This window comes from Falco rusticolus, chromosome 14 (genome assembly GCF_015220075.1).
Source record: "Falco rusticolus isolate bFalRus1 chromosome 14, bFalRus1.pri, whole genome shotgun sequence".
Taxonomy (NCBI): Eukaryota; Metazoa; Chordata; class Aves; order Falconiformes; family Falconidae; genus Falco; species Falco rusticolus.
The window spans coordinates 18,291,162-18,310,807 of record NC_051200.1 but is presented as its reverse complement, the minus strand read 5'-3'; the positions used below and the strand labels follow the sequence as shown (position 1 = coordinate 18,310,807).

Below are 19,646 nucleotides of genomic sequence, written 5' to 3'. Positions count from 1 at the left end.
GCATTCTGTAACTGCTCAGTTATTTATCCTTTCCTGTTGTCTATTCTTCAAATGGATCATTCAGTCAATTAAATTAATCAAATCAAATGGCTAACTTGCACAGTCCAACAAATACCATGTTTGTATAGTGAATGTAGCTAATTTTCAGATGCTGGTTGTATCCATTACAGAGGAGCTGGGATGAAGATACACAGCAAAGCCAAAAAAGCCCCCAAATCTGAAATGCATGAAATCTTTTTTTGAACAGTAGTGGCCAGCTCTAGCAATAAAAAGAAGTGCAGGGAAGGAACACAGTGTCTACTAGACATTTTGACCATATCTTCTTTCACTTTGAGCTCTGTAAAGATGCCCTAAGCACACATCTTTATGGTATTGTGCTTGTGATTTCATTTCACATCATAAGCTGCTATCAACACAGCCTTGTCATTGCAGTTTGTCACACATAGTAGCGTGAGCTTTCTCTATCTCACTGAAATTTTTATCTCACTAGTCACAATCACAGACTGCTCGTTTAAAGCAGAGCTCTCAGACATTACGAGAAGATGAAATCACAAAAGATAACATTAATAGACATTGCCACCACCATAGAGACAAATATTATAGCTTTTCTGGAGCTTAAATCAAAGCTAATATGTTATAATAGCAAATGTTCACATATGTACATATGTATGAGTGGAAAAAGAGAACCCACTTACAACACTCCTGAAATTTTCATAAAAGTTATCCAATGTTGTTTGTGCAAAGTATGAAAATTGCCTTTTTTAAAAATAGTTTTTTAGCGTCTTCCCTTTTCCCCCTTTCCTTCCAGCAGTGGCAATCTCCAGGAAGAAGCTTTCTTCATTCCTCAAGTCTTGAGTTTCTAATATTATTTTTTTCATCATTATGCAGATTTGTTCTGATCATGCCCTATTTTACTGTGCACAGTAAAAGACGCAAACCTTAAGCCAAAGATTTTAAATAAATTGAGGTATGGATAAATAAGTGCTTGTCCTAAACTATAACAGATGAAGAATACTTAAGAATGAAGACCTTCTGTGTTTTGTGGCTGTAAAATTCTTGCCATACTTTGACTTTAGTATGTGCACACATTTAATTATTCATTTGTGTGCACACATTTAATTATTCATTTATCAAATATTCATATTTGAATTATTTTCTTTTCAGTGATCTATTGTTATCTTCACATATCCTCAATAGGATGCTTTTTTCCACTTGTATGTCAAAACCAGCTGAAGTGTTTTACTGAGGCTTGTTAAACTGAAATCAGCAATCCCACCTACACCATGAGGCATGCCTTGATTACAAGTTCATAATTTTTTCTGGTTTCAAGTTAAAAGGTAGACAACTTTGTTAGTGGGGTTACTTCTGATGATAGCCATCTAAAGTAAAGGATTGAACAATTAGAAGTATTTTAGTATCTACTTCTCATTAGTCTCCAATTATGTTTCTGGAACTGACTGAAGCATCAACAAAAGCTTTTTCCAGAAAGCATTTTAAAACAGTGAGCACCCTAAAACATGTTAAAATAAATCCTTGCCTTGGGAAACATGTCTCACTTACTGGAATATGTAATTGAAAACAGAACACATGTAACTGCTAAGTGCTACTGAATCTGGAAACAACCATAAACAGTTGGAATTGTCTTGTTTTTATTAGTGTTCTACCAAAGTAACTTTTGTTCCAAATTCCTTGATTAAAAACTGCTCAATGGATAGTTTTATTTTAGCTAAAGTCAAGCAGCTTACTCTTTAAACAGTAAGTTATGCTTATAAATAAAAAAAACCATCCAGTTTGTTTTTCTCTGGTTCTGTCGTTTTTTACTTTCACTGTAGAAAGTAAGGATACATAAAAGAAATATGCTATTGAGAAAACATTTCCAGGCTTGAAGCAAAAACCAAACCATCCTTCTGTGAAAAATGCTTATAGATACAGTTTCATTAAAGAATGAAAATCTGAAACAGAACAAAACAAAACAAAATATACTGTAAACATATTGGGAAAAAAACCCAACAGCTTAAAATGTTCTGCTTTGTACATTACTGTATCTGTATTTGTTCTACACAACACTGAAATAGCAACAAAGAAAGGAAACCATTTTTCTGTTTAAGCAAACTGGTTGCATTCCGCAATCAGTTGAGATTCAGCTTATTACATCAAGAAAAGGGGGAAAGACTTCCCTACCCCAAGTGGATGCCCTGTGTTCTCATGTATCTGGTAAGAATCACCAGCCTTTCGAGTAGAACTTTACAGTAACAAAGTGTTTCCACTTTTTTCTATAAATGATGGTTCAAAAGATACCATACCTATGCAAAGTTATATTTGATGAAGTATTTTAAAAAAAAGTTTAACAGTTTAAATTGATTTGCCACAGTCTGAAGCTTCCTATTAAAGCACTCTTCACAAAGGGATCAAATTAGCCCTAGCGCTTCTAAAGGTTTGGAACTTTTTTTGCTGCCATGACATTTTGTATGTTATGTAGTTAGATTTATTCCAGCTTTTGCTTTCTTTATCATTGTTTGCACTGTAAAAACCAGATGCTTATCGAAGGATGTACAACCTTTAACTTTACTAAAAAATGCAATTGAATGACCCAAGAAAAAATTTTGGTGCCTGATATTGGAGTTTGCTTTCTCTACAGAAAGGTGGCATTTCTGAATAAAGAACAGTAGCTTGGTCAACAAGCACAGATTCCATTATTGGGTGTAAGAATACAATCTCATTCTTATTAAGTAGGGTTACAGAAATAGGGCACGTATAGATAACTGCATCTTTAGTGGATAATTTGAAAAGTACTGCTGGGAAAGGGAATGACAGATGTATAAAATTAATATTAACGTTAACATTAATCACCTCTAATATTTCTGTGCATTTCTTCTCCTTCCTCTGACAAAATTGTGGGTATCTTATTCTTATAAATGGAAACCAAGTAGATTTTTCTAAGGAGTATCTAACGTCATAAAATTTTACATGAGAAATGGGTATCCTCCTCAAGACTTGGCAAATACAAATGAGGTTTCTTGGCATGTAGAGATATTGTTTAGCAAGATTAACTGTTCGAGAATCTGAGATCATAAGGGTAATCACTTGGAAGGCTGCTTTATCAGAAGTTTGGATGCTGAATGCCCTAAAGTGGTTAAAAAGTGGGGGAGGGTAGAGGTTGCAAGTTTTCATGTTTAGAGAACTGCCAGCAATTCAGTGAACTTTTCCAGCTATATTTCCCTTGCTGACAAAATGAGACATTACTGAGGAATTCCCCTTAACACACTGCAGGACCCCTTTGTTTCTAACAGAAAACATAAAAAATAACAACAACAAACAAACTGTAAGAAAAATACAGGTATAGTGTTCATCTCCTACTGAAAAAAAAAGCCAAGCAGAAGTCTTAACAGAGGGTCTAATCTTGGGTAAGCGGAAAAGATTATTTTATTCCAGAGTGTCTTTGGTTTAGAAATCCTGGAGAGGATGTGACAGTCTAAGGATAAGAGGGTAAGTCACTATGTAAAGACAGAAAGTGATCCATATTTCTCTGCAGAAACTATTTAGGATGATACAGCTGTTAAATATAAAAGCTTTAATGAAGGAGGACTTTTGAAGAATGAGTACACATTTTCATATATTGCTTATGTTTACAAAAATACAGAACTTCAACAAAAATGTTTTCTTTAAACAATGGTGCAATAAACATTTAATGTTTTAAGTTTTTTCTTGAATATATAAGTATGATACTGCAGAAAACATGCAGGAATAGTTTTCAGAGCTTTTTCAAGTAAAAATTTCTAAATTAGTGCAACTTAACAGAAAGTTGGGTTCACAGAATATTGGACATTTTATTAAAGCTATCAATATAGAACTAAATAATTTTGATGAATGTATTCAGTTTGCACTCAATTATTTGGCAAGCCAAACAGGATGAAAGGCTGAAGCAAAAGCTGGATTCAGAATGAATGAGATGATCATAACTAGAAACGGATACAATGATACACAGGCATATATGAGCATCTCAAAGTTAATATCCTCTCAATCTACTGAATTACTGGATAAGCTATTAATTCAACCAATTCAATTCTAACTATTTCTTTAGCTGAACCCAAGGTGCCTTTTTGAAAAGAGGAGCTGTAATAAAAATACATTTAATTAAAAGTCCAAGATAATCACCAAAACGATATATACTTAACCTGAAATGTCTAAATAATAATAATAAAAAATTATATTTTCAATACTGTATATTTTTATTTCAAATTATATTTTCAATAGAAATTTCACTCATCTTCATAAGCATAATGAATCTCTAAATGAAATGATTGGTTACACAAACTATTTCTGTTTCTACCTGAACAAGAGCACTGACTTCTTGGTCTTGTAAACTGTCTTTCCAGCTGATCAAACAAACATCATCTACTCTCTCTATGTAATTTCAGTTTTGATCTCATGAAATTTATTAACTGACAATGAAACAGCAAGCTGAAAGAAGCAAAATATGTAACATGTCATTTGCACAGAAAGTGTATCAGCACTCATAGATGAGACAGACTGCAGAAAGACTGAATAAGGAAGGTACCACCATCTGATTATATAAATGGTCATATGTAAGTATGACAAGTTTATATTCTATGAAACCATTCAGGGAAAGAACATAATAAGAACTGTCAAATTATCTTTGTATTGCAAGCACAAGCACACTTAATCTATAAATAATCACATGCTATGCTTTACAACCTGATAAAGTTACACTATGAAGAAACATGGCAAGTCAAACTGTACTCCGAGCTATACCAGTATCATGGAAGCATGAACTTCCATCAAGACTCCTTTTGTTAATAGTGATTATCCTTTAAAAAGTAAGGTAAAAAGACAATATGGACTCAGGAAGCAGTTACACAGACACATGGCATGCGTCAGTGTAAAAGTTTGTCAGAGTCCAGCAATCACAATCACATTTCACCACTCATTAAGCACAAGAAAGGCGTAATAACAGAAGTCAGAGTCAGTGTGGAACACTCAGGGAAAGTAGCATTAAATACTTGCCTTAGTGTAACAAACTTTCCCTAGAGCTCCCATCTGGGAACAGATCCGGGTTTGGACCGATCTGTATTACGAGCCATTAAGGCCATTGCTAGGTAATAAAGATGCTGAAAGGGTCCTCAGCAAACTTAAAGCACCTCCCAGCATCTGACAGTCATCACTGACATCTAACAAGAAATCATTGGCTTGAGAGCTTCACATTACCTATCCCCTTAATCCAGAATTAGCTCTTTTGTTAAATTAATAAGAAACTTTTTGACTGTTTATAGCAGATTTTCCTGAAACTTTTGGAGAAACAGCCAGAATTGTAAATACTGGTATACCAGCATTTTTAAGTTTGAAGACATGATAACTTTAAGTCCAGGGTTCTCTGTAGAGACTGTACAGGACAGTATATTTCTCCTACACTGAAGCGGGTAGCAAGGAACCTGTTAATGAAACCAGGGCCCTCAAGCAGTAGCAGTAACAATTTTCCTCAAGCACCACAACAGGCAATATAATATATGAAGGTGCAGAGGCTGAAAACATCCAGGCCTGAAGCAAGCAGTTTTCAATGAACTGCTCAGACTGGTTCCGAGCACTGTTTCTATGTTCCCATGGATGGAAACTGTGAAGCTTTTAGCTTCTTCCATTTGGGAACATTATATGACTTAAGGGAGCAAGTCTGAAAGATTTCTACCTAGATTAATGCCTCCTGAAATAGCCAAGAAGGAAACACAAATCCAGTGTAAGTCCCTGCTATGATTGTAACAATTTTAAGAATGAGCTTGGACAAGGAAGCGTGACAATCCTTATATCTTCCATGATCCTCACTTCCTCACTCTGCAAAAGAAAGCAGAGCTCCAAGGCATATGGGTTGCTCGGTTGCCCTGCTTCCAGTATGCATTTACTGGAATAAACAAGCTATGGACTATGTCATCTTGCCTTAATGCCAGATGTAGGCTGCTGAAATACCAGTACAGGTGGCCCAGTTCAGTCTGCTACATGGATAGAACAAGGCAGAAAACAGGCTGTGAGGATCAGCAGCAGGTGCACGTAATGTGGATGCAAAAGAGTAAAGGAGGATGCAGTTATTTAGAACTGCAGTTTCACCCTAAGCTCTGTCCATCCTACTTATAGGCTTCTGCTAAAAATGGATGTTTTCTCTCCCTCTTCTTCCCAGCCATTCAGTCTGATTGTGCTAACTCCCATTGTCTGTAATTGTGTGGTGCACTTCAGGAGCTTGTTGATCTGGAGGAACACTAACTCATCCAAACCAACCAACTGAAGTGGCTTGCTTTTTTTGATGGCATTGGTTAATTGCAACAAACAATAAAAACAAGATCCATAAACCTGATGCTGCGATTCATCCAGGATAGTTGGCAATAGCACTTTAAAAATCTCCAGTATATTAATAAATTTTCTGAAAAAATAAACATTGATAACTGCTTATATTTTGATTACGAATCTTCCCATTCTCTCCTGCATTACAGGAAATGGTTTCATCTTTAATGTTTTTTCTGGAACACTGATAGAAAATGACTAAAAGTGAATCAGTTAAAAACCGAACTAAATTTTTTCTTCCCAATTTATCTGCTTATTAATTGCCTACTATTAAGGATATTACTGTTTAAAAGTCCTCCTTTATCCTAAAAATTATGGCAGTAAAATAGTTTGCAATCAATTTCATGAACAACTCAAATTTTTGCTTTTACATGTGATAAAAATCAAGCTTGACTCATTCAAAAAGTCTTCCAGCACAACTCCCATACCATGCTGACAGACAGATAAATGCTAGAAAAAGCCAGGTCAATAAGTGACCTCAATATCCTTTCAAAATCCAGAATATTAATGTTAATGAGTTAATGTTAATTGTAAAACACTGGGCAAATTCTTGAATCCCTTACATCCCCTCACTGGTAAAAAAAAGTGCAGAAGTATTCTAGAGGATAATAACCTAATTACATAAGCTAAAATGATCAAAGGTTCTGCTTTTATGGTTTTTAAAGCCTTCAAAAACTTGTTAGCATAGTTGCAGGATGCAAACAGCTTTGTAAGCAAGTGGAAATAATCCATAATATCAAATAAATGGAAATATTTTACGTTTTTTTATTTTTATTTTAATCTTATTTGCACTTATTTTAAAATGTCATATAAGCCAGATTTCAGGTTTGGAAGCATAGAACTCTAGAGCAGAGAAAATTCCTTTTAAGGTAGCACTTTTATAAATAATTTTCTATATTTTCCAGTTAATAATTTTAAAGTACTGAAAAATAACTGTGGAAATTGTGTCTCTTAACAGTTTGCAGAAACAACTTCATAAGTTAAGCATTTCAGGTTTGGGTTTTGTTCCAGATTTAAAGAAATAGTTAAATTTCACTTGGGTTTGGCTTTGCAAGGCCAATATCACAGATAATGCAAAATCCTAACCCTGTCTATAGAAATACAAAATTTATTAAAAATAAAAAAAAAAAAAAAAAAAAAAAAAAAAAAAGCCTGCACAACTTTCAAAACCTGAAAATCCCAAACACTGAAAAGATAGTAAATTTAGTCTGTTGGGAAAACTACAATCAAATATATGAAAAATCTTGCATGAACTTGTGCAAGAGAGACATTTATTTCCACATCAATTGCGTTACTCGAATGAGAAATTTATCAATTTCATATACTCAATGTGCCGTGCAGCGTCAAAATGCCCTACAAACATAACATCTACTGATTACCTTTCTAAGCACCTACAGAACACTGATAAAAACCTCAGTGACATTATGCCAGTGTACACTGCTGTTCAGGTAGGCTGCTGTTGACAGTCTTTTCTTCCCTCATTACTGTATTTCCAAATCCATGAGGTACATGGCTATTTGGGGAAGCAAAGGGAGTCCCCAGGACATGACACTGGGCGAGCAGAGCTGCAGCTCTGGGCTTGAGAACTTTAGGCTGCCTGATTGCAACATGTACTACGATAGACTATGATAGCACCGGCCCTATTCAGCTAGTAGAAAACATAAAAAAATCTTTTATTCCTGGAAGTTAATGGTTTGTCTTTACAAGCCTAAACACAATTAAATAGATAAAGCAGTATAGTGTTAAGGAGATACCTCTCTGTTGATGAAATAAGGTTTGGGAATCAGAAATCACAGCTAAGACGAAAAAAGCTTGCACTTAAGAACACAAAACATGCAGTACAATAATCCTGTTATTGTATTATACCTCTGGCAACAAAGAATATCCTCCATCTGGATGGGTGGATGGCTCAGGTGGCCTTAAGTACTTGATAAATGCATTTTCCAATCTATAACTCCAAAGAGTATAATAACCATGTGTTATTTAGATTTTCTATAACTTAATAAAATCCAGGAGACATCCTTCAAAATATGTTGGTTAAGCTATAGTACTTCTATATAAATTTAGTTCAAAAATGTCTCCCGTTGAAAAGCTAAAGTATCTGAACTGTCCAAAGGTAGTGTCTGGAGAAATACTACCTTTCTTTAGGAGTCTCTGTGGACACTTTTGTTTGCATTAATAATAACTGATCTAGTAAATGTCATTTATTTGTGATATGCATCACCAAAGGTGGACCTGGTATCTTAGAAACATGTAAAAACTTAGGTTTTTTTCTAATACAGCCTGAAGACAGAAACAAAATAGAGAAAATCAAGCTGAAGAGCAGATGGCACTGAATGAAATCGTAGCAGAAAACCTAAATAAAGTGTGAAAGACAATAAAATTAACATTTAAAAAACAAAACAGTATACTTCTGAAATAGATATGCTTCCATAATGATATTGTAGCTCTTTGGTGGCTAGTTAGTTTCTGGCATGTAAAAAGGCATACAGATACATCTTCAAGACAAGTCAACTAGAAGTCAGCTTCTGCACCAGAGATAGAGCTTCTGCTCCAGCCACATTTAGTTAGCTTGCCTAATAAGGTCTTTTAACATAACTACTGAACTATTCACCTGCTGTACCTTTTAGGGAAAATATCAAGTATATAATTCCCACTTTGTCAGAAAAAGTTAGTTTGTTCTTTTTCTGCAAAATGGAAAATGATCTAACATTTTAAGGCAAGTCCAAAACCTCAAGAAAGTTACTTCAGGATCGTCTGAACTCCTCTCAACTAAGTTTACTCTTCCGGGATTTTTCACTAACAGTTAAAATACATAAAACAAACAAGCCCATATTTACTGAAATTATATGAAGTGTGAGTAGGTAACATGAATAAGGAGAGCCAGAAGAGCAACTTATGAATGAGCATGTAGTGTGACAGAAGAAATTTGACATGAAGAATTCCCATGGCCAGAAACATGGCTGTTTCTCCTTCCTCCAGAGGTCAGACCACACTCCTCCTCCCTCCGACCCCCTCTCCCACAATCCTCAGTGCTACTTAGCAGGAACGAGCTACAGCTGCACATCATCCATGTCAATCAACACACTGCCTTCGCGGCATGGCCACAGCTGCATATTATCAATGTTAATCAACCCACTGCCGTCATCCCTCTACATCTTACTCCAACAGAAGTTGATCCTACAAGAGAGTCCTATATCAGGCATGGAATTTTTCCGCTTATTGTAATATAGGACTATAGGTGTGGTAAATGGGCAGTATGCATAATCAGGTAGATGGGAACAGAGAATGAGATGAAGGAAAGCACTGAGAAGCTAAAAGCCAGAGGTGAGACTGCTTTTCTTACCACACAGAGTAATAAACACCGGTCGGACTCAAAGGTAAGTCCTCAGCTTGTCAGGAACAAGTAAGGCTGACCCACAGGAAACCAACACAGGTAAACAACAGGTTTGTATCCAACTGACTGCAATCTAGGCTAGCAATTCAAAAGGCCCCATTTCTTTTGTGTCTTACTGAAAACTTATCAGCTATGAGTTACCTTAAAGCTCACTTTTGATACCTTTCAAAGAGCTGGCTGGACTTAGCCAAGAATTGGTGTAGGTGAAATTCTATAATCAGGTAAAGCAGGAAGTCAGACTGTACAACAATAGATGGTCTCTTCTAGACTTAAGTTTTTGAAGTGTTAATTGCATTGGGAAAGAAAAAAATATCCAGATCAACAGACAAAAGAACTGCCAGTGAACAATATATCTTGACTTGGTATCCCCAAGACTGGTACCACAAACTAAGCAGACTATGGAACACACTGAAAGCTACCCGTTTATTTCACTGCTTACAGAATGAAGCCTATGAAAAATGAAAATAAGTTATTAAACACTGAAATTTGTCTTGTGGCCTAGAGACACTCCCAAGCAAGAAAAAGAATAACTATAAAAGGGGGGGGGGAACAACTAAGAGAAGGTTAAAACCCTTTTTTTCTAGACTTCATTCAGTGATCTCCCTGGATCACCCATTTTAACAGGTACAGAGTACATTGTCTCACATAATAGGAAAAAAAGCTTTCATAGACAAATTATGTCATTACAAGTACATAAATTGCAACATGTTAACATATATGACTGAAAGCTCAAGTTCAGGTAAACATTGTGTAATAGAAACACACTGTAGCATCTTACTTTGCTTTCCAATATCTTCACAATTCACAGAAAACCTAACAAGAACAAATAATTGTAAAGTACACCTTACTGAAGTCCCAGACAGAAACCAGAAAGCTATCTACAAATACATTTTAAATAATTCAGGTGCTATTCTAATATGGATACTTGTTAATCATTCCCTAATACATGTATAGACATATACATCCCTCTTCACTCTGCCCTTTCCAAATACAGAAAAATCACAGATAAATCAAGATATTTCTCATGGGCTTCTAAGAGTTATTGGACAAGCTCACAGAAAAAACTCATTGAACATTTCCCAGAACCACCTGAAAGCAGTCCTTCACCTCTTGGAAGGTATTTGAGGCCAGCTTCCACTACATGCTTCATTTCTGAATAAAGAAAAGCAGGATGAGCAATAACTTGGGTGAGTAAAAAGCCAGGGAGTTTTGTAAGACAAAGGCCTATACAAGAAAATTCATCAATATAAACACAAACATGAAATAGCCCAAGACATTTGCACACAAGAGCTAGCAGGGATTTCATTACACTGTGAGCTGGCCAAAAAGGGAAGAAATAAATGGTATGAATAAAGCTAATTGCTGGACATTAGTTGTAGGATTTTAGCCTCATGCAATGTAGGCTCCTGAAGGAACCAAATCAAACTGTCACCTAAAATGTAAATTGAAATTTTCAGAAGAACTTGAGAAGCTTACAATCCTGTCCTGCTCCCCAAATATTTTGTTTCAAACATGGTATTGGAAAGTTGTGTGGGGGAGCGAAAGAACCAAAGTATGTGGCTCAGCTGGAAATATATAACAGGAGGAGAAAAAGCACTTTCATGAGAACTATGTGCTCCACTGTGATTTTGTAGCACACAAAATATTCTGGGTTTTTAACTGTTGGGTTTTGGTGTTTTTATTTTCCTGAGTTCTAATTACTTACGGCTCAAGAAATACTTTAGATACTTACATATGGATGTAATCCATTTATTAGTTTTCATACACAGTCCCTGTTTCTAAAAGCTTATGTGCTTGCTTATCTTTATATGACTATACCTGCTCAATTAATGAAAATAACATAAATATAGTGAAATGAATCTGCAGAACTTCATAGTACCATTGTTCAAACTACAACTTTGGTTAGAAAGCTTAAATTAAGTGAATAAGATCATTTCCTGTATGTGAAATACTCTTCATGGAAGCATTAATATTTCTTATTTCATTGACTAAGTAATAATGAATTAATGCAAAAATATCTAGTCATATTTTCTCTTCAAATTAATACATTTGTGTTTAATTTGGTATGCAATTTCTTGGTTTTCATTGTCAGTTTTGTATAAAACTGTCATATCATTAAAGACTGCAGGTACTTTTTAATCCCTCAGTCACTTTGGTAATTTTAAAATTTAATCATCCTTTCCATCATTTAGGATACTTGATTGGCCCATGAATTTAATCGGAATGTTTATTAAGCGTATCTGTGAAAAACAAGGGTTCTCATTAAGAGGAACTGGTCAAGCTTTTACATTGACAGCTGGTAACCACTCAGGTCACCAGAGGTTCTGGACCAACACTGATTAAAGGAAAGTGATACAAACTAACTTCTTGTTCTGACCTTGATTCAATTGTTTATTGTTCAGTTCTTCAGGTTTCTCTGTATTGCTGTCTGAATTACAACACAAATACTTGAGCGATAGAGAGGAATGACCTAGTTTCAAAGGTGAAAGTAGCTAACTAGGGCAGTACAGAGCTCAGTACACCTTTAGCTAACTTCTTTTTGGCCCTTTTACTTCCAAAATTTAGCTTCAAAGTATCATATAGGGCCTGTTGTCCCATGGAACATTTCTTTTCACGAAAGGACAAATGGTCAATTGAATACAACCACATTATGCTCATTTTATTATGTTGGCTTCTAAACAGATCCTCAGTAGGTGAAAGATTCAATGCAGTATTGAAGTGCTCAACATCTCCAGCTTACCAAGTAGAAGTCTGTATTATATTATTCTTTGCATGCAACCATTTTTTGTGACTTGAAGAGCAGAAAGGTTAAAGAGCAGGAGGAAAGGTCAAGCCAGATAAGTGAAAGTCCATATTTCATAGAATTACTGTTTTACTTATCACTTTCCTTGAGATTTGACAGGCATACTACTGATTAGGTTATCACCTTCAAATAGATTTATAGGCTCTAGGGAATTTTTATTCAACTTACCCTTGGGGATGTCTCGACATAATGTCTCTATGTTGGCATTTGTGATTTTTAAAGGTTTCACAAAATAATGAAGAAAGACATAAGTAGCAAATATCTTTGGATTCACTAAATATTCTGGTAGCAAATATTTAACATTATTTTAAATACACATTTGCATTACACCTTGCTTTTGAATGCACACTGCTAGTGTTCAAAGATAGTTTTAAGATAGTGAATGAAAAACAGCATTTCCACTTTGGCTAACTTTGCTATTTGGTTTTTGTCATCACTGATCTTTTTTGATGCAACATTAATTAACTTAAAGGAATCTTTCATATTAATTGGACAGGTGAGCACTGAAGCAAATACGTTAATGGATTTAAGCTTCTCATATGCAGGAGCAAGTGTGCACACTCTGTTACAATATAGCCAGCAAGAATTTAAATAGGGAATATTGCAAAAGCATGCACACTTCATTAGAACCAAATCCAACTGAAGCACTGCCTTGCAACTACGTGTCATAAACCCATGAATTTACCCAGCAGATATTTTCTCAAAATATTTTCAGTCTGTTTTTGACAGAGCTGTAATCTTCATTATAAGTTCTTACAAAAAGTTGTCCTTCCAAGTTTGCCACAAAAGACATTCCCATCTCTATGAAGAAAAAGAGAATCAGACACCTCTTTATGCAAAATGAAAATAATAGCATTGCTGCTAGAAGCCAGAAGTGACAGCAAGATTCATAGACAGACAGTTGCCTGTTCAGCAGTAAGACTCTCCTCTGGCTGATATGTGGAGTATTTCATTATTTTGGATTTCAATGCCATTTTTTTGGTAAAATCAGTCAACAGCTGTATGAAAGGGCTAGCATATTACCAGGAAACACCGTCAGTCTTATTTCAAAAGCAAAGATTTCACTGCTGTCTGGGTGACCAACCCCTCTAGTATTAGTAAGAATTCTCTCAAATAAAACCTAATTTGAATTTTTCAGTTTCATTGGGTCAATGTACAATGCCTACGTACAATCAAATGAATGAGATCTTTTTTGCACTTTGTTGTTAACATCTATTAAAAATTCATGTGGTTAGCACAGACATCTCAGTATTATGGCAACTATTCAGAAGCAGGAAAAGCATATTTCCCCACAGGAAGAAGCATACTCAACTTATTGTTTCTTCAGCTTCAGAAGGTAGATACCTACCGGGGGGGGGGGGGGGGGGGGGCAGGCGGAGAACTGTCACTGTTCCTTTCACCCATTTGAGACAAAAACATTGACCGTCAGCTAGTTTCTGACAATTGGCTGTTATTAAACTCCAACTTCCTAGGGCCAGCTGTGCCTAATTTGAGTCACTGGTGCAAAAATAACCAGTCAGCAGGAATTGAGGCAATTATGGGTAATTCTGCTGTAGAGCAGTCCTGCATCAGAATCCCAGGATTAACTTTAGGCTGGCATTCCAAGGTGATTGAATGAAGAACACAAGGCCTCAGTAAAATCATCAGTAGTTAAAATCAGGTTTTATATAAGCTCATTTTGGAACTCTGTAACCTGTATTTTAATTTACTTACAGGCAGATTGTCAAAATTCTTTCAGTGCCTGAAGCTCCATAGAGGTTCATACTCAGGGGCTATTTGTTTTACCATTAAATATCCAGCCCTCTTGCCCAAATGTTAGCCTATAATAATTTTATAACCCAATTAATCTCTAAATATGTTTAGTAATTTCCATACTTTGCCTTGTATCTGCTAGATTGCAAAATAATACATTCCATTTTCTTTTTTTTAAAGAAAAAACCACTTAATTTTAAGAAAATACTTTCTTCATCTTAGTTGAAAAACATATAAGGCTATTTCTGTAAGTACTGCTGTGAAGTACATACAATAAACAAATTCAGAGAGTAAGAAGTGTTATTCTAAACAGTCAGCCTTAATTTATGTTTCTGTGTAAAAAAAGAGTAAGTAGAAATAAAATTTTAAGCAACCATGTAATTTTGACAAAAGACTTCAGAAAAAATTGGTACAACTTCACACTGCAAGATATAGTTTGTTTTAAACTTCTAATATGAAAACAGCAACCAGATGTGCTATATTACTTAAATAGCTTCATTAAAAAAATAATGTACAGAAAAAATCAGGAAAAGAACCCAGCAAGCAGTTTATATTTCACAGAGTCCAGTCATTAATAGCAGTATTAGCCAGACCAATATTAAAACATCTATAGCTTTGTTTTCAAGGGTGGCACCTTACACTCAGCTCTTCTGACTCTGTTGTGTCACTGTAACAGAGAAAACTTTTCATAGAGAAAATTAATAGTATCTTAATTGTATGTGAGAATTACTAAAGCTTCTAGTTTTTCAGCTTCTTAGGATTTTTATGACAGACAAAAATATCAGGTATACTGACACTGTTTCCTTAAGTCAGCTTCTGCTGAAACAAAGCACAGGCTCCCTACCTCTAACAAGGTATAATTTAGGACATCAAGCCTCTATTCAAGCTAATAAGTAGATCCATGTCCCTTCAATTATTTATTCCTCTGGCAGACAATTCCATTAACCCCCTCCTGTGCAATAATTTGTTCTGCCACATGTTAGAAAAATTATTTTCCAGCTGCTCAGCAATACTGGTACAGTAAATTGAAAGCATTTCCTGGTAGACAGCTGATACTCAACAGAGAGGTGAACAGCGACATCTGATATGTGAAGGGTAATGTAGTAAATAGCATAAGACAAATGTTAAGTTCCTCCAGCATGATGTTTGTGGACTGACAGTAAGACATGCAAAAATCCTGATGAATTATTCACTCAACTCAAGAAATAAATTAAAGCTTTTCCTGCTATATAGGTGAGACCCAAGCACAAGTGAACACTAACACTTGTTACATAGAAGTTAACTTAGTAGTAAGTAGTACAACACAAACATGTTTAAGTTCACCCACCATGACGTTTGTAGACTTACAATGACAAGACATGTAAAATAGTAATGAATTATTCATTTAGCTTAGGTAAATAAGAAACCATTTCATTTTCTGCACCCGAGAGTATGAGTCGATACGGACAAATGTATTATGACAGTTCCTGTACTTTATTTTATAAGAAGCTTCACAGCTCAGAAAGCTACACACCTAGTGAGGGTTTTACTAAAGGTTTTACAGCTACACCAAATAGTATCTCCACAGTAGGTATACATTTCTGAGTGGGTATCCAGTAGCACATAATTCTAGATTGAGAGTAGTAAGTAACAGCAGAAGTGTTCCCACTGTGCTGGAAATGAATGACTATGAAGGCAAGAGACAACTCAGGCTTTGTACAGATGTCCTATTCTTGAGTTAGGTTGAAGATTACTGGAAAGTCACGTAGTTACCAAGAAACCATGTATAACCAAGAAACAAAGAATTAAGAAGCAGCCACAAAAACATGAACAAAACCCTCACACCATCCAGAAAGTCCTGTCTGATGGCACACGTAATCAGATGTTGTATCTTATTTATGACAGTACTGGTATCAGCAACTTATGACAGAAGTGGTATCAGCAACTGGTAAATCAAGACCAATTGGCTAAATTCCTCTTTTGTCCCGCCTCTCGCTTCAATTTCCTGGGGGACTCATTTATTTGTACTGTTTCTGCAGGTTCATTTCTCATATATTCAATCAAAAGATGTAGAAATAACCTTTTGGTTTGAATACACACACTCACAAACACATATGAGTTAATCCTGTTCCATGGTTAGCAGATAGGAGGGCATTTTTCTTGAGCAGTTTGACCAGGAAAGAAATTATATAGTTTTAAAAATAAAAAGAAACAGAAATCCAGCCACCAGGAGAAGCCAGTTTAATATAGAGAAAAAAAGACACAGCATACTTTACAAATGCTAATGTATGTGAAAGAAAACTATCAACCCAATTTCTCAGTAGAAAATTTAAAATTCCAAGCTTAAATGTTTTACCAAAAATTACACAATAAGTCACTGCTGAATTCTGAAAGTAACTCCAAACCTAATCCCCAGACCACAGCGAGTCCCTAGGGAATGACTTATGGACATATTTTTCACTGAAATTGAGCTTTCCCTTGTTTCTGCTGTATTTAATAGAAAACATGGCTCAACACCCTTTAAATTTATTATATTTCATAAGCAGCGGGCAGAGAGGCGAGCAGGCTGAAGCTGTTCCCTCTGTCCTTGCAGGCCCGTCAGCCCATGCAGGCCCCAGCCGCCTTTCCCGCCCTGAGGACTGGGGGCCCTTGGTGGCGTGAGGGCCATGGCTCCCCCGCTCTCTCCTCCCGCCCAGCCCCTGTCACACGGTGGGCACAGTCCTTCCCCAGGTGGGGACCAAGCCTGGGAGAGAGGGTTCAAAATGAGCAAAAATAACATTTGTGACTCGTTAAGTGCAAAAAGTTTACCTCATCTTAAAATGCGACCCTCACAGCAGGACCGGGGTCCTCCGGGCAGCCATGTCCTCGCCAAGGGGCTGCAGCTCCAGTGCTGCCAGCAGGCTTGGAGATGGGGCCAGGGCTTCCCACAGCCCTGGAGATGCCCACTGGGACACCAGGAAGCCATGTCAGGGCTGGGGTTGGGGTCCTGCCAGCGAAGGATGAAGTTGCTCAGGCAGGAACGGGGGCACCGGCGTGGGCGCCAGAGCCACGCGAGGCGGGCAGCTCCCTCATCGGGTCGCCTGCTCCCGGGGCTGGTGCGAGCGCAGGCTACCAGCCACCCGCCCATCACTGCTGCCGCTGCAGTCCCTAACAGCCTCTGTAAAAATGAAATCCAGGTTTGAATGAAGAAATGTATGTTTGGGAAAATGTTATGAGTCCCTGCAATGTGTGAATAAAACTAGAAAATAAGTATTATAACCAGAATTGTGGAGCCACTGTGACCTACTGCACTATCAATTATTCCTCATGCTGAAATTATTCTTAATTAACTTGAGAAACTGTACCAAATAGCATTTTTAAGCTTTTTACATCATCTAGTTATTTGCTTATATTAGCTGCTGGTAGTGCCATAATGTTCTAGATCATTTTAAAGGAAATCTAGGCTGCCGTAAGGAAATTTTATACATCCCAGGCTGATTGTATTTATGCAATAATGAAGCTGCAGCTGAAAAGGGCTCGATATAGTCACATCACTGAATTCAGCAGAAAAATTCATTTTATTCTTGAATTCAGGATGCTGCTAGTCAATGGAATAAGTAGAAGAAAGTACTCTGACAGTATGGGAGGACATGAAATATCACTTATATGCTTATCACTCAGACTGAGAGGGGCAGTCGGGAAGGACTGAGCAAGGACATTGGGATGGAAAGCCTGTTTCTGGATATAGAGGGGCTGAGCTATAAATGAATCTAGTAAAAAAAACCCTGGCTAGGTGAAGAGAATGAACAAAAAGATAGACAAAGTTAGGGAGAAGTGGCTTGTATGAAGCATTCTGTTGGAATGGGGCACACAACTATTCTTTTTACAGGAGATAATCTGAAATCTATCAGTAAAGTATTCCCTCCTATCTGACACTGGTTAATATGGCAGTAGTAAGCTGTTATCCTCAGCAAGGTACTCTGCTGGGCTGCGCAGCAAAGTCAGAGCACTACACTGAAAAGCTCCAGTACTGATGCTGGAAGTGGGACAATGTGGTGAAAAAGCAATAAAGAAATTTCACTGAACAAAAAGAGACATATGAAAGTGTCAGGGCTGCCAAAAAAACCAACCCCAAATTCTAAAATGTAGATATAAACCTTGCCTGAAAACAATGGCTTGACTGTCTCATATTTAGTGGCTGTGATTAGTGGATGATACACAAATCATTTGTTTTGTACATTTGTTTATTGTTTCACTTCCTGTAGTAACTGGAATGTAAATGTATCATTGTTACAAAAGAAAAAAGGATTGTTGTATAGTCAGAACAGCTGAATGCTCTTTTAAAACAGAAATTAGAATTGCCTTTGTTGTGTAATTCATATATAATGCTAAGTAATCTTTTTATTTAGGTTTTTCTATAGGTGGCAATTTGCCTCATGGAAAGTGTGGTATCCTCATTGATACCCTAGAACACAGTTTTAAAAACTGATCTTTCTTGCAGATATGGTACTACAGCAGCTAATTAAATCAAAGAAGCCATGGTATGGAAATACAACGTTCCATATAACAATAGATGAATATGCTGAAAATACCAGCATTTGCTTTCTCATTTTAGGCACCCTGCATGAGAGAGTATTTTTATCTTCCTTTTCTGCCCTGATTCCCTGCTTATAATTCCCTAGTTACATGGAGAATTTATTTTTCATCTTACTGTTTTGACAATAAATAAATTAATGTTCTTAAAGCACTTAGACTTCTCAAATTCTGTACAAAAGCCAAATAGAAACTAATTCCATCTTAATAGCGTCATTTCGCTTGCATATCATAACTTAGGACAAGAAATGGAACAAAAATAAGCATTATGTCAGCACTGTCTATCTTGTTTTAAAGGAGGTAGAGTCCTATGGAAATACCATGACCACTCTTTTAAAGACACTGTAATTCACATTAATAACAGACTGAATAAGAGTGGGCAGACAGCACTAATTCAAGAAATCCTCAACTCTTTGTTAAATTGGAGTTGGTATTTTTATATATTATTTTATTTGCAATACTATTGGTATATCTAAACACTAAGCAATATTCAGAACAGTAGCTGGGCTAGAAAAAGTAGTGAAATAATAAATAAAATTTAAAAAGATAAACCCTGTAAGTGGTGCTTATAAAGCTTCAGTTGATGATAAGAATACAAATGGAAAGTTGTAAATATTTTTTTTCTTGTAATTTAAAAAAAGTGAGTTAGAACAAGCCCACAGAAAGATGATTGATGGAGTATAGTGGTATTATGAGCAATATTCTGGAAATGTCTCAACAGAGAGCCTATAAATTTGAGTTCACACATCCCTGCCTTTCACACATCACAGTTCCACAGAGCAATGTCTTCTATATGAC

General features: G+C 36.2%; 1 long non-coding RNA gene across 1 annotated transcript in view; it reads right to left on the bottom strand.

Annotated features, from left to right (window-relative positions):
- LOC119157138 overlaps nucleotides 1-17,103 on the bottom strand; it is a 141,082-nt gene extending 123,979 nt beyond the window's left edge. Inside the window, exon 1 of the long non-coding RNA XR_005107401.1 lies at nucleotides 17,085-17,103. This is a non-coding gene — a long non-coding RNA (uncharacterized LOC119157138). The remainder of the gene's footprint in view (nucleotides 1-17,084) is intronic.
- Nucleotides 17,104-19,646: the final 2,543 nt, after the last annotated feature.